This window comes from Patagioenas fasciata, chromosome 14 (assembly GCF_037038585.1).
Source record: "Patagioenas fasciata isolate bPatFas1 chromosome 14, bPatFas1.hap1, whole genome shotgun sequence".
In the NCBI taxonomy this organism is placed as follows: Eukaryota; Metazoa; Chordata; class Aves; order Columbiformes; family Columbidae; genus Patagioenas; species Patagioenas fasciata.
Genome location: NC_092533.1, coordinates 13,294,621 through 13,306,872, shown reverse-complemented (window position 1 = coordinate 13,306,872; position 12,252 = coordinate 13,294,621).

Genomic DNA, 12,252 nt, shown 5'->3' with positions numbered 1-12,252 from the left:
TTATCTTGATCTTTCTTCCTGAAGTTACACTGAAAACTCACAGAAGCTGTTCTATAACATGCAATTAATACTGTACTGAAATTTGCTGCTGGATAGTTGCACAATGGGCTATTTGAAATACGTTGTTTCTCTAGCTGCTAATGAATCAGTATTTCATATCACAATACGCACGATCTCAACTGACAGTATGGATCATAGTATCAGTTAGAGGGATTAAGGCTCTCCTGAGCGTGGAAAAATGCCTAATGGTCCCTCACATCCAACACTTTGGAGGGATATATGAAGAAGTTTACACTCCCAAAATTAGTATCAGCAAACATTAGATACAGAACTTCTCCACTGAGGTAAGAAGTCTGCACAGGAGTACTAATTTCTCAAAAGCTCCTGTGGAAGTTCATTCTAGACACATAAAATTAATGAGGGAATCTATGAGCTCAGAAAGTGATTATATCTTATTTTGCTTAGTTCCTATAGTGCATACAAAAGTTGCATTCACATTCAGCACCAACCTAATACAAAACAGTTTGGTGTGGTTTTAAATATTAAACATGAGAAAAGTTTGACTAAATAACTTTCATAGCTCACCTCATCAAGGCAACATGTATTTCCAGCCTGCATTTGTGTTACTGAAGCTGTACATTGGATAGTATGGAAAAGATTTAAGAAAGTACAGAGAAAAGCTGAACTGAGGACAGCTGACTGCAATTAGCTTCATGGACCCTACTGCTCAAAGCTTTTCTAACTTGCAAATGTGATTAGAGGGAATGTGGTATCTCATGAACAAAAACCTGGATTAAAAAGGTTATGCCTAAACACATGCTTCAGTGCATTGCTGTCAGCATATCTGGATATCACTAGATGTACCAAGTATTATATAGCGGGTTTTGGTGGTTGTTGTGATTTTGTGTTTTTTTTTAAGAAAAGGACACAGTGGTATGGTACCTAGAAATAAATAGGGAAAGAACCAACCTGTTCACCTGTATTGTGCTGAAAACAAGCAAACCATACCCACTGAGGCAGAAGCAGAGGGAACTGGGGCCCTGCAAGCAGCAGAGAATGAGAGCAGGGGTATGGAGAGCACTTTGAAGTTCAGCAGGAGGCTGCAACTATCCTGGGGGTAAGTCTGAGATGAAAGACCTTTGCTCAAGCAGATACTGTGCAAGCTGATAAGACATTATCAATTATATTTAATTGTATTTGATACATGTCATCAAAATTGTCTTAGCAATCATGAGACCTGAAAGCATTGCTTTATATTAAATATGAAATCTCGATACAATCATGTAGCTGTCAAAGCTACATTGCAATAACCTCTGCACTACATATCTACTGTACTTCTATCAACACTGAGGTCTGGTCTATAAACTTTTTTTTGTTTCAGACACTACAAATTCAGAAACACTGTAATTCTGACAAGAATCACAGTACAGCACTAGCTTACTTAGAAGACTGGCTGTCCTCAACAGCGCAACATGAAGAAGTAGATGGAACCTGACCATCATAACACGCTGCAAATACTTTGGGAGGACCTGTATAGTATGCAGAGAGAGCAATCCGGGTTTGGCAGTACACACAAAGTCTCAGTCTTACAGTCTTTCTACTTCGGTTAAAACCTAGAGAACTGCAGAGACATGTTTCAAAAGCAACAGAGGCAGGAAGCAGCCAAGATCTTCTCAAGATTTCCTACTGAGTCTCTCCTGCATTATCTGAACTGCTTCCACTTTTGAATGAAGACAAGACACCCTCAGTCTCTCCTCTCAAATTTTCTCATCCCATTCTGTTCAGAAAATGTTACCTGTTTGGAAGACAGCTTCACTTACACAGATGGATATTTGCAACAACCAACCTTCGTCTACTTAGATCATGACTGTCATTTTCTCATGAACAAAACCGTAAGCAGAAGTAGAATTCATTATTAGAGAACTATTCTAAACTGAATGCCAGAAAACATCCTAGAGGAAAATGAGATTCCTCTATTATCTTTGCAGATTAAGAAGTTTGCGATAGCAATGGAGAAGTTGGGGAAGGACCCTTCTTCCCCCACTTGTCTCTTATTCTTCCCTCCAATATGAATTCAGCAAGTAACTTACCCCGGCTTTCTTTTCAATCTTTTAATTTCCTGTCTCATTTGTCTTTGTAAATCTTCATATAGTAGAAGCTAAGAGAAGTTCCCATTATGAATCCATATTGAAAGAGGAGCTTGGTGTATTGCAAAAGGGCAAATCTAAAAATGATTGCTCACCCTTTCCTCCGTAGAATCCTATGTCGTATACTTGTTCTGAAGCCCCAGAAAGAAATCTATTTAATGTTAAAATACCACTGTTCTTCCTCTAAAATCCTGCCATCTGATTATTTTCACCATATCACTCTCTTTCATTTGATTTGCAATTGAGAATGCATCTTTGTAAAAGCCATCATCTCCTAGTTTTCTCTCACTCTGCTTCACGTTGCAACCGCTAGCCTTTTGATTATCTATACATTTAATAAAATTACTACAAAATATTTCCCTCTCCTTACTTCCCTGTGTTCTGGATACATATGGTCATTGGAAAATAATGTATTTACACTGGAAACCTCTGGACTTTAGTCTGGTCTTTCTCCCCTCCCACCCGTTATAAAAAATAGTTTCGTAGTCAGAGTGTTAAAATACCACTGTACATACCAGAATTACTCTCCATTACTCGGAAATCACTATGTGCAGGAAAAAGGAAATAACATGTACAGAAATTCCTGGAATTTTTGATCAGTTTGTTTTTCCTTCTGTATTGTCAAAGCTCATCAACACTTATGATTAAACAAGATAATACACTGCAGACTAAAGGAACAATAACCACGGTGCCATACCAAATCCCTCATCCTGAGCAGCTGGGCATCGCAGGCTGCGTTCAGCTACTGGACTTTTTAAAATCATAATGGAGAAAGGCCAAACTGTAGTGGACTTGGGAAGAACAGAGTAGCCACACTTTTAGATGTTAATGTGCAAAGGTGTCTCCTACTCCAGTAGCATGACAGGTATTAGGATTTTCGTTCTCCAAAACTCCTCTAATATGAAAGAATTTCAATGAGTGCAATAAAAGGCCAAGAGATTAATATCATGGCAAATTGCAGAATGGCTAATTTCTGTAAGAGAAGAAGAGACCAGTGTGGCTCTAGGAGGCCTCACATTCGGATGCAAAAATAGTGAACTCCCATTCTTGGTAGTAAATTAAGTTGAAACAGATCCTTCCCTCTCCTCTCCTGCCTAAGCAAAACAAATATTGTTCTACTTCAGACAGCTGGAGATCCTGTGGAGGCAGAAGGCTGGATAGGCTGGAGGAGGCAGGGGCTGGAAGAAGTCCCAGGCAGAGAGTGCTTGTGAAGACAAAGGTTGGGGTCATGGGAACCTGGGGGTGTCAGCAGCTGAGAAAGACTTGCAGCTGGATTCCTGAAAAAAATGCATCCTGATAGTTTATTTGTATATATAATTTGCACGTAAGGCAATTCTGATTTAAAAGACTGCAAGACACCCAGTTCTATCCGTATTTCCTCCTAGCTGCTGATGATGCACAATCAATTTCTGGCTATCCATCTGAATGAAAAAAGACTAAGTTTGCCTTTTCATTTTGGAAACTTAGCACATAACAATTAATAAATAACATAACCTGAAGTATTATTCCAAGCTATCTATGCATTTTGTAGATGGCTTGCATCATATAATGATATTTTATGCTAGATTTGCTCTGAACTGTGTTTTTTCTTTTCCTGTATTTTTTCTCCCCTGCCTTTCTGATAGGTCTGCAAAATAGTTGCTGACTCCACATTGACCTCTTTTTCTCTGTCTCTTCACCATATACTTAACTCAGTGAGTAGCCTGTGAAGTTTACTGAAGTAGATACCATCAAACCTGACAACAAGAGAAAAACTCTGCCTTGTATAAGCAAACAATGGTACTAGTATATGGAGAGCCTAGAGGACAAAAGAATATCACTGCTGCAATTCTGTTATTTACAGCTTTGTATTACAGCTTTCATTTCTTTTTCCTTGTTGAAATTGAATGGAGCTGGGTTATGCCCAGGCTCCTTTAGGTATTTCTTTTGAGAATACATCAATCTGCAGTCCCTCTACAGCCTCCATTACTTTAATACCTGAGCACCTCACAATCTTTCCCTATCTTTGCTCTCACAACACCCCAGATGCAAGCAATTTTTGTGATATCAATTGACCAAGAGAAAATCAAAATGCAGAGATTTTTAGGGATCTGGCATCAAGAGTGAAATCCAAATCCCTCCCTCTGCTCTTTCTATAGTGCCTGGGATCATCCTTTGGCTCCTCAAAATAAGATGCAGGACAATCTGAACAATGAGCAAGGAGTCACCCACAGAGAGACTTGGAGAAAACGAGACTAACCTACACCACAATCACAAGGCAAACCTATACTTCTGTTTTGAAGCTGGCAATACCATACCACTATGTATTCAGAAAGCATTACTACGAGCCCTGTTTAGAAAAGAGACGCTAATATTCTACAACCGAGTACGGATCTGTCTTTCTTTAAGACAGTTAAAGAACAGCCTAGAGGCATAACTCCTCTCATTTTTATATGAAAGTCACCCATAAGGGAAATTCTGGTGCAGTTCCTTGCTCTGCCTGAAGGGATTCAAAATTCACACTCCTCTCCTCGTAGGAACGTGCCACAACCATCAGAACACAGCACAGGCTGGGGCAGGGAGCACCATGCATTTCTCAGCTTTGAAGGAGCTGAAGAAAGAAATTCAGGTTCAGTGCTCTGGGCAGACTTAAGGACCATGACTTATGTCTCTGACAGTGAAAACACTGCCTGATTTTACTGCTTGTTGTCACACATATACTTGTGTAAGACCGGATTGCACATTTTCCTCAGTAGTAGGACTGTCTCAAAAATTTCAAGGACATTGGAATGCAGAGTCCTAATGTAGGAGATCACTGAAACAAATTCAATATAGGTCTGTACAGCTGGGAATTCCTGCCTGAAGAACAAGGAATTAGAGCCAGAAATAATTGTTTTCTCATTCTAAGACCAAAAACCTAATTTATTTAGAACAATACCACATAACTCTCCTATACGTTTGTGATTAAAAGCCAGCATCTTTTTTTTACCTATTGCTGGAGGAGAAACTGCTATAACAACTTCTCCTAGCTTTTATCTCTTCTATTATAGACTATCGAATATTAATAAATCACCATCTGCCAATTTTTGCGGGAATAGCTGGAACTCTGTTTCCATTAAACTTGAAAATAACAGCTTCCTTTTTCACAATCTTCAAGAAAATGTATATTTTAAAATAGTGACTACTGCTTCTATTCTTTCAGCGGTGTTTCCCTTTAACAAACAATATTAAGATTTATGTGATACAGTCAGTTTTGGGATTGATAATTAATTGTCACTTAATTACACACTTTAATAATATTTATTCTAAAGTTATAACAACTCTGTCTTAGAAAATGACCCTGAATCACTTTAATTTATTAATTCACTTAATTAAAATACTTAATCTTAAAAAGAGCTTTCAGGCTGTTCAAATAAAGGTAAACAAATCTTCAAATTAAATCAACAGTTTTTTCCTTTGATATATGTAATTAATTTTCAGTCGACTCACTAAATAAACCCCATGTAAGGCTGTTCATGTGACAACAGAAAATGGCTTGCTGTCAGCTTAATCTTCCTTAGCACTGTAAAGCATTTTTCGTGATGCTGACAGGCCTGCTGAAAACCTTTTGCTGGAGAGCAATAAATATTAGCATTTTTTTCCACTGGCACTGCAGGGAAAACATTTATTTGTAAATGATGATCATTAATCAGCATTTTTGTACAAGCAATCAGAAAACCTCCCAGGCTAGAGCCAACTTGATGGAAATGAAACTTCTATTTGCAATCAGATTTAAGTTAACCACACTTTCTCCTTAAATAATCAAATCCTTTGTTTTCTTCTTTGGCTGGCTGTTGGTAGCGGAGTTCTGCATGCAAAGCATTGCACTTCCTCTCATACATTGGAACTGAAAGTTCTGTGACAACCTCTAGGACTTAATTATGGAGCTCACAGCGCTGCCAAGATTTTCACGTGCTTACCTTTACTCCTGCAATTAGCCCAAGTGAGATCACTGGCAGTCAAATTAACCGCAGGCAGGAGGTGTCAGGATCAGGATGAAAGCTGTCACCCATACAGGCACGTGAATAATTTTACAGATGCAAGTTCTACTGTTAAATTCAGCATATTTCCTCATACAGGTAGCACTGCTTTGCATGTACTTCATTGCAGAAAGAAGACTCTATATTTTGAAAAGCTGGTTTCTACTGAAAGCAATTTTCAATTGTTCAGCAAAACTCATCTGGAAATCTCATTACGCATATATTTGACTATACCATCCTCTTACATTTTGAACAGTTCTGTCTGTATTTTGAGGATTCTTCCTCCCCCTTGTACCTTAACAAGGCCAAGAAGGCCATGTTTTTTCTCAATTTACTGTCTCCTTATTGCACATTCATAGTTTAAGCTGAAGTGATTCTGGTTGTTTCTCTCTACTGGCTGTATTTAAATGAGAAAATAATTCAAAAATTTGAGCTATTTACAGCCTAAGCCTCACTCTCTCAGTCCAACTCTGCCCTGAAAAGCTCATCTTAATTAAAGACAGATCTAAGAAACTACTGTCATCAAGATAATTAGGTGGGGCTAGATATGAAAAACAGAGGCTTCAGCTGACGATAGAAAGCAGCTTTCCATCACCCCATAAAGGCTGTTTATGATACAGGCATTTGTATCTGGCTTCCATGATTTTTAATAAAATTGCAATTCACGAATATCTTCACTGAACTGCAACCGGCATAAAATTCCTCTATGAGCACACGCTTTTTGAGTTTTCCAGCTGCTTCTAGCACTGAAGAGAGAAGAAATGAAGCAAAAAATTCCACATTTTTGAAGAGAAGGAATTATCAAGACTTTTTCCAGATTTTAGGTGTTTTAAGCAGTAAGAAATGACTGAGAATGAGAAAATGGACCTCCATTTTTGATGGAATATTTTCACCTGCCAACCCGAGTTTGGTCTGACTACTTGATACAGGCTTTGGAGGATCTGTTCTTTAGCTGAATCATTCTTCTCTTATTTTCATCCTGAACAAATTCATAAAAATAAATCTAGAAAGACTTGACTTTTTTTTTTGTTTCGGTTTTGTTTTTTTTTTTGTTTGATTGTTTTGTTTGTGTTTGGTGTGGGGTTTTTTGTTTCATTTTCATTTTCAGTGTGCAAATATGCCCCTTGTTTAGGAAACAGCTAAATAAAGCCACAGATCATTTTTACACTATAAATAAAAAAAGTCTATTTTTCTATGCATTTTTGGACAAACACAGAATGTACTGATTATCATCATGGTTACCCTGCAAGGGATTCCAAGCAATACAAATCAATTCCTAAGCTTCAAAAAAAGCAGCGTATCTCCTGCATAGGAAGACCAGCTGATGGCATCTCTGTTAACTGGAGTAAGAGTCTATACGTTCACCTGTTTAAAGGAGTAAATTGCAAACTTCCATCAGAAAAAAATATCTATCTATTTAAAATGACTTTCCCCACAATGTAATTCAGAAAACACGATTGAAAAATAGCCTGTAGAGATTTGGGTGTCTATGCTGAAATCCAGTGCTCAAATGCTGTTCCAGATGGCTGGCCTCCAGCTGCCGTTCCAGGAGGGCACGGGTCTCCTCTTCATAACCAGTCTCTGAAGGTCATTCAGAAGTCTACAGCTGGTGCTAAGAGACATTTCACAACCCCATGGGCATTTCAAGGTTCCTAAATATTTCTTAAAATCTGGTCCTGTGAGAATAAACTCCCCCCTATAGTGCAATGGCTGAAAACTGTTTAGCAGGTGCTCTGATTTAAAAGTGTTCACAACCACAATCCCAAAGGGACCAGTGACCTTATCACACACCTACACTTCAGCCAGAAACAAGTTGCTTTAGATCTTGTGCTGAAGCTTACACAGGCTACAGTGCTGCTTGTAGGCAGCTTGTTACCTTCAGCAATAACAGACTAGTTATGCATCCTAAATTAATTCATCTCTATTAGATGTCCATATTTTCTGCTGCCTGCTGTTGAACTGGGCAAAAAGGACATGTTTGTATGTTAAAAAATTGCGTTCAAACGTGAAAAAAAATTAAAACAATCTAAATGAAAGTGATGCTGGACTGGGACCTGTTTTGTAAAGCTCTCATTTTACCTGTAAACAACATAAAAATATATAATCTGTATTGCATGTTTTATGCATATACACCAATGATACAGAATATATGCTATATACAAAATATAAATAAGATTTAGAGATATGTAGTTATATTTTAAATAAATTTTATATATTTAAATCTTAACAGCATTTTCATTATGATGACTGGTTCTCAGTGACTTGTAGACAAATATTTCAGGAGGCAGGAAATGGAAAGCCTTGGAATACTTGCAATAGCAAACAGTGGAGAGTTTCCTGTTCACTTCACCTATTGTCCAGCATCTCCCTCTGAGAAAACACTGATTCTTTTAGGTCTCAGTTGCCGTACACCAGCTGCAGCGTGTGCAGAAGGAGCGTGCGCAGCAGCAGCGTGCTGCAGGGAATGCGAGGGGCTCCGCAAGACCTTGGGTAGGATCTGCCAGTGCCACAACGAGCAGCTCAGGGCTGGAAGGTGCAAGTAGCTCAGGGACCCACAGGGGAGTAATAAGTGGCACGGGGAAAAAGGAGAAAGGGTCAGAGGAGAAACATGGTGAGCTGAAAAATCAGAGCACAAGAGCAAAGGGAAAGCAGGGCGCGGGCAGCAGAGGAGGGGAGGCAGGCTGACCCTGCTGGGAGGGTGCTGGGAAGGCAGCGGGGCAGCCCCGGCGAGAGCAGCCGGCTCCTGTGCACAGCGCAGCACAGCAGGGATTGGCAAGGGGATTCTGAGCCTGCTCGGATGTGCCCAGTCTGAACTGCCTTGTCATTGCTGGGATTTGTCCATTCATTCTTTTAGACAATGATTAAAGCTTTGGTCTGTTTACTTGTTTATTAATAAAAGGTAGCAACTGAAAAATTCAGATTGCAAAGGAAGAAATTACACACCACTTATCAGGGACAATCCATCCCTTAAAATAACTGTATGGTAGAAAAAGGCATATTTTCACTGTTTTCTAGGTGCTACAGTTTACCAGCAATTCCAGGTTGTAAAAAGAGCGTGAGCCAAGTCAAATGTCCATGTAGGCTGTGATGCACCCCCAAGCACCTCGCACCCACGCTCCTGAAACTATTGCAAGGCTGGCACTGAGGACTTGAAGTAACTGAGTTTGCTGAAATGAAGTTCATAAGCATCTACGTTCAAACCAAAGGCTAGAAGAAAAACCCCTAACGACTACACACACTCAAAAATTCCTCAACTTCAAGCTTTTAGTGGTATTTCTAATATTCTGCAATTTTTAATTCGGTGGCTTAGGCCAGTTACCCACAAACCTCTTCATATTTTATTGTTATTACAGTGTCATGCTGCATGTGCCAGGACCAGCAAGGTATGGATTGTTAGAGGACTAACAAACACTATTTTAAAGATTTAATCACTGTACTATAATAATTCTGCTGCAATAACCTTACTGATGGCTGTTCTGACAACACATGCACTTGACTACCAGAGGGAGCAACGGACTCCTCATGTATAGAAACACTGTATGACAAGTGTAGAGACCGTACAGTCCTTGGCTTACCTTGTACGCAGCAGCGATGTGAGAATACTCAGACTTTATTGATTTTGGTTGTCAAGTGCTGATACTGCCATGCTAACAACTGGGCTTCTCCTCAGGACTGCACAGATCTCTGATTCTGAACCACATCACAGCCCAGCAAGCACACCTTCAAGCCGCTTCAAAACCTCTCTGTCTCGCATTTCAATACCCAGAAAAAAAACTTCCTGTCTAACCAAGGGGATACTGACATAGCTTCAGCCTCGGTGAGGCATGATTACAGGACAAATTGTACTCATCAGAGCTGTGACTCCATGAGAGAAAACCAAATCTTTTTCTGAGACAGTGACCACAACTCAGGTATCTGCAATTTAGCTGCCTAAATGAAGCAAACATGATTTCATGAGTGGTAAGTACCTGCAGCAACCTTTACCTGCATCTGACCAGAACAGGGCTAAGAACTGAACCTGATGTGAGCACATTAAGGAAGCACTCAAAGGGAATGAATGTCCATAGGCAAAGAAACCTAAAAAAGTAAAATGGTAAATAGTTCTCATACTGGATGTTTCAAAAGAATGTTCATTTAGTTTTGCAATTCATTATGTTTTACTCAAAATATTGCTCTTGATATTCCCTAGACCAATGACAGTAATCCCTGTGTGGGAGGCACATCTGCACACAGTCTTATGCAGATTTGACTTTCTGTCTTCAGAGCGAACAGGCAGATTTGAGGTGTAGTCTACACTCCTACGTTACACAAGCAAAAGGCACAAATTTGCTGAAAACTGGTACACCTCAGGCTTTCCGCTGCTTATGTAAATCCACCTCTATGAGCAACACAAACTGCCTGCCTGTCCTCCAGCAGCCTGGCAATGTCAGCAGCTGGGACTGGAGAGTTTTGACAGCAAACCTGAGGGTTTCACCGAACCAAAGTAGACTTGGGAGGAGTTCTTGGGAGAATTACAGGATATCTGTGGTTTATCCAGGCATGATTCAGGTAATACGTTGTCTGTAAAAGCACTTCAATTGGTGTCTATAAGACGGCGATGAACCAACAGATCAGTGAGGATGATCTGCTTAGTGCTGCAGTCACAAAAACAACCAGGGATTTCAGATCCTGAGGATGATTCCGAGTACTCTGAGATCCATAAAATTTAGGTCTGCCTCTGATGAAGGCAGTCACAGCACAGCAACTTAAAGCTACTGTAAGATAATGCACATTCTTAGCTTTCCGGTTTCCTAGAAATTATCTTGTCTACATGGCATTTGGAAGAAAAAATCCAGACACATCGCTCTCTCTGCCAATTCCTAGAAATCATGAGCCATTTTAAAACCTTGGTTTGGCAAAGAACCTAAATGTGGGTTTAACCTCAACTTACAAGTAGTCCCAGTTTAAGTCAAAGTGTTTATTCAGGTACCTAGGCATTTCTTGTATCACGTTCTAAAGACCCTGTTCTATTCAGATAACCACTATTACCGATTTCAAGCACTCCGGCTCTTCTAGATTTTACCAAGCTGGCATAAAAATATGGCATTACTTAAAACCATGACTTCAGAATCCTTGGTTTAGACAGTGCTTTTTCATAAACGAGAGGGCTTTCATTTTGTTTAGCGTGAGAATCTTGATTTAATTCATAGTTCACATCGAGAACCTCTATTCCCATTTTCAAATCAGAAGATCAACAATAAAATCACAAGATACAGTAGATAGGGGAAAGTGATTCAGTATCTGAGTGAGTCTGGAATCCGAGCAAGACAGGTCTTATGAGACATCCAGCTATGACCAGAGGCAAAAATTCTGGGAATCAAGTGTAAAACATTGCTCTTGTGAGATTCCAGGCTTTGCAGACTTCTCTTGTCAATGTAAGTCTTTTGATTTCAATGTAGTCACTCCTGATTTACCCCAGGGGCATTAAGACAGAAGCTGGAGACAGAGCTGTACATTTTTTTCCTCAGGAGCTCCTGTGTAACTGCATTGAAGTCAACTGTCCACTCTGAATTTTGACTTTGTAGGATATCTGCTACTGTAAAGAAATCTCTCCCTCCTTTTCCAGATTCTGAATGTTCTTTTCCCAAAGTAATTAGGTTTGAAAATTAAATAATATTATTGCTATTTGTAAGTAAGTATTAAGATAAGTACCTTGAAAGGGAGGATGTGTTCAAAAAATAATGTCCAGTTGCATTGTTTGACTTTTTTCCTTGCTAGAATTTAATGAATTCTTCATTTGCTATTATAAACGAAATATTTCCTTCGAGTCCAATTAGTATAGCTGAAAGAAAAAGCAAAGCAAGGCACTGTTCAGCATGCATCAATGTAACGGAAAATCAGTTCTTTTATTCTAGCTTTAATAACTGCAGCTTGATTAGAGAGAAAGAAAAAGCTATGAGAGAGAGAGGTGGGGGGGATGAGAAGGCCTGCCAAATTAGTTCTATAAGAATTCTCAACCTGTCTGCTCTCTGGCTTACTATACAAATGCTAATTGAGCCTTTTTGTAAACAGAATGGGTAATCATGGAAGACAAAAACAGACACAGAAAACAAACGAAATATCACACC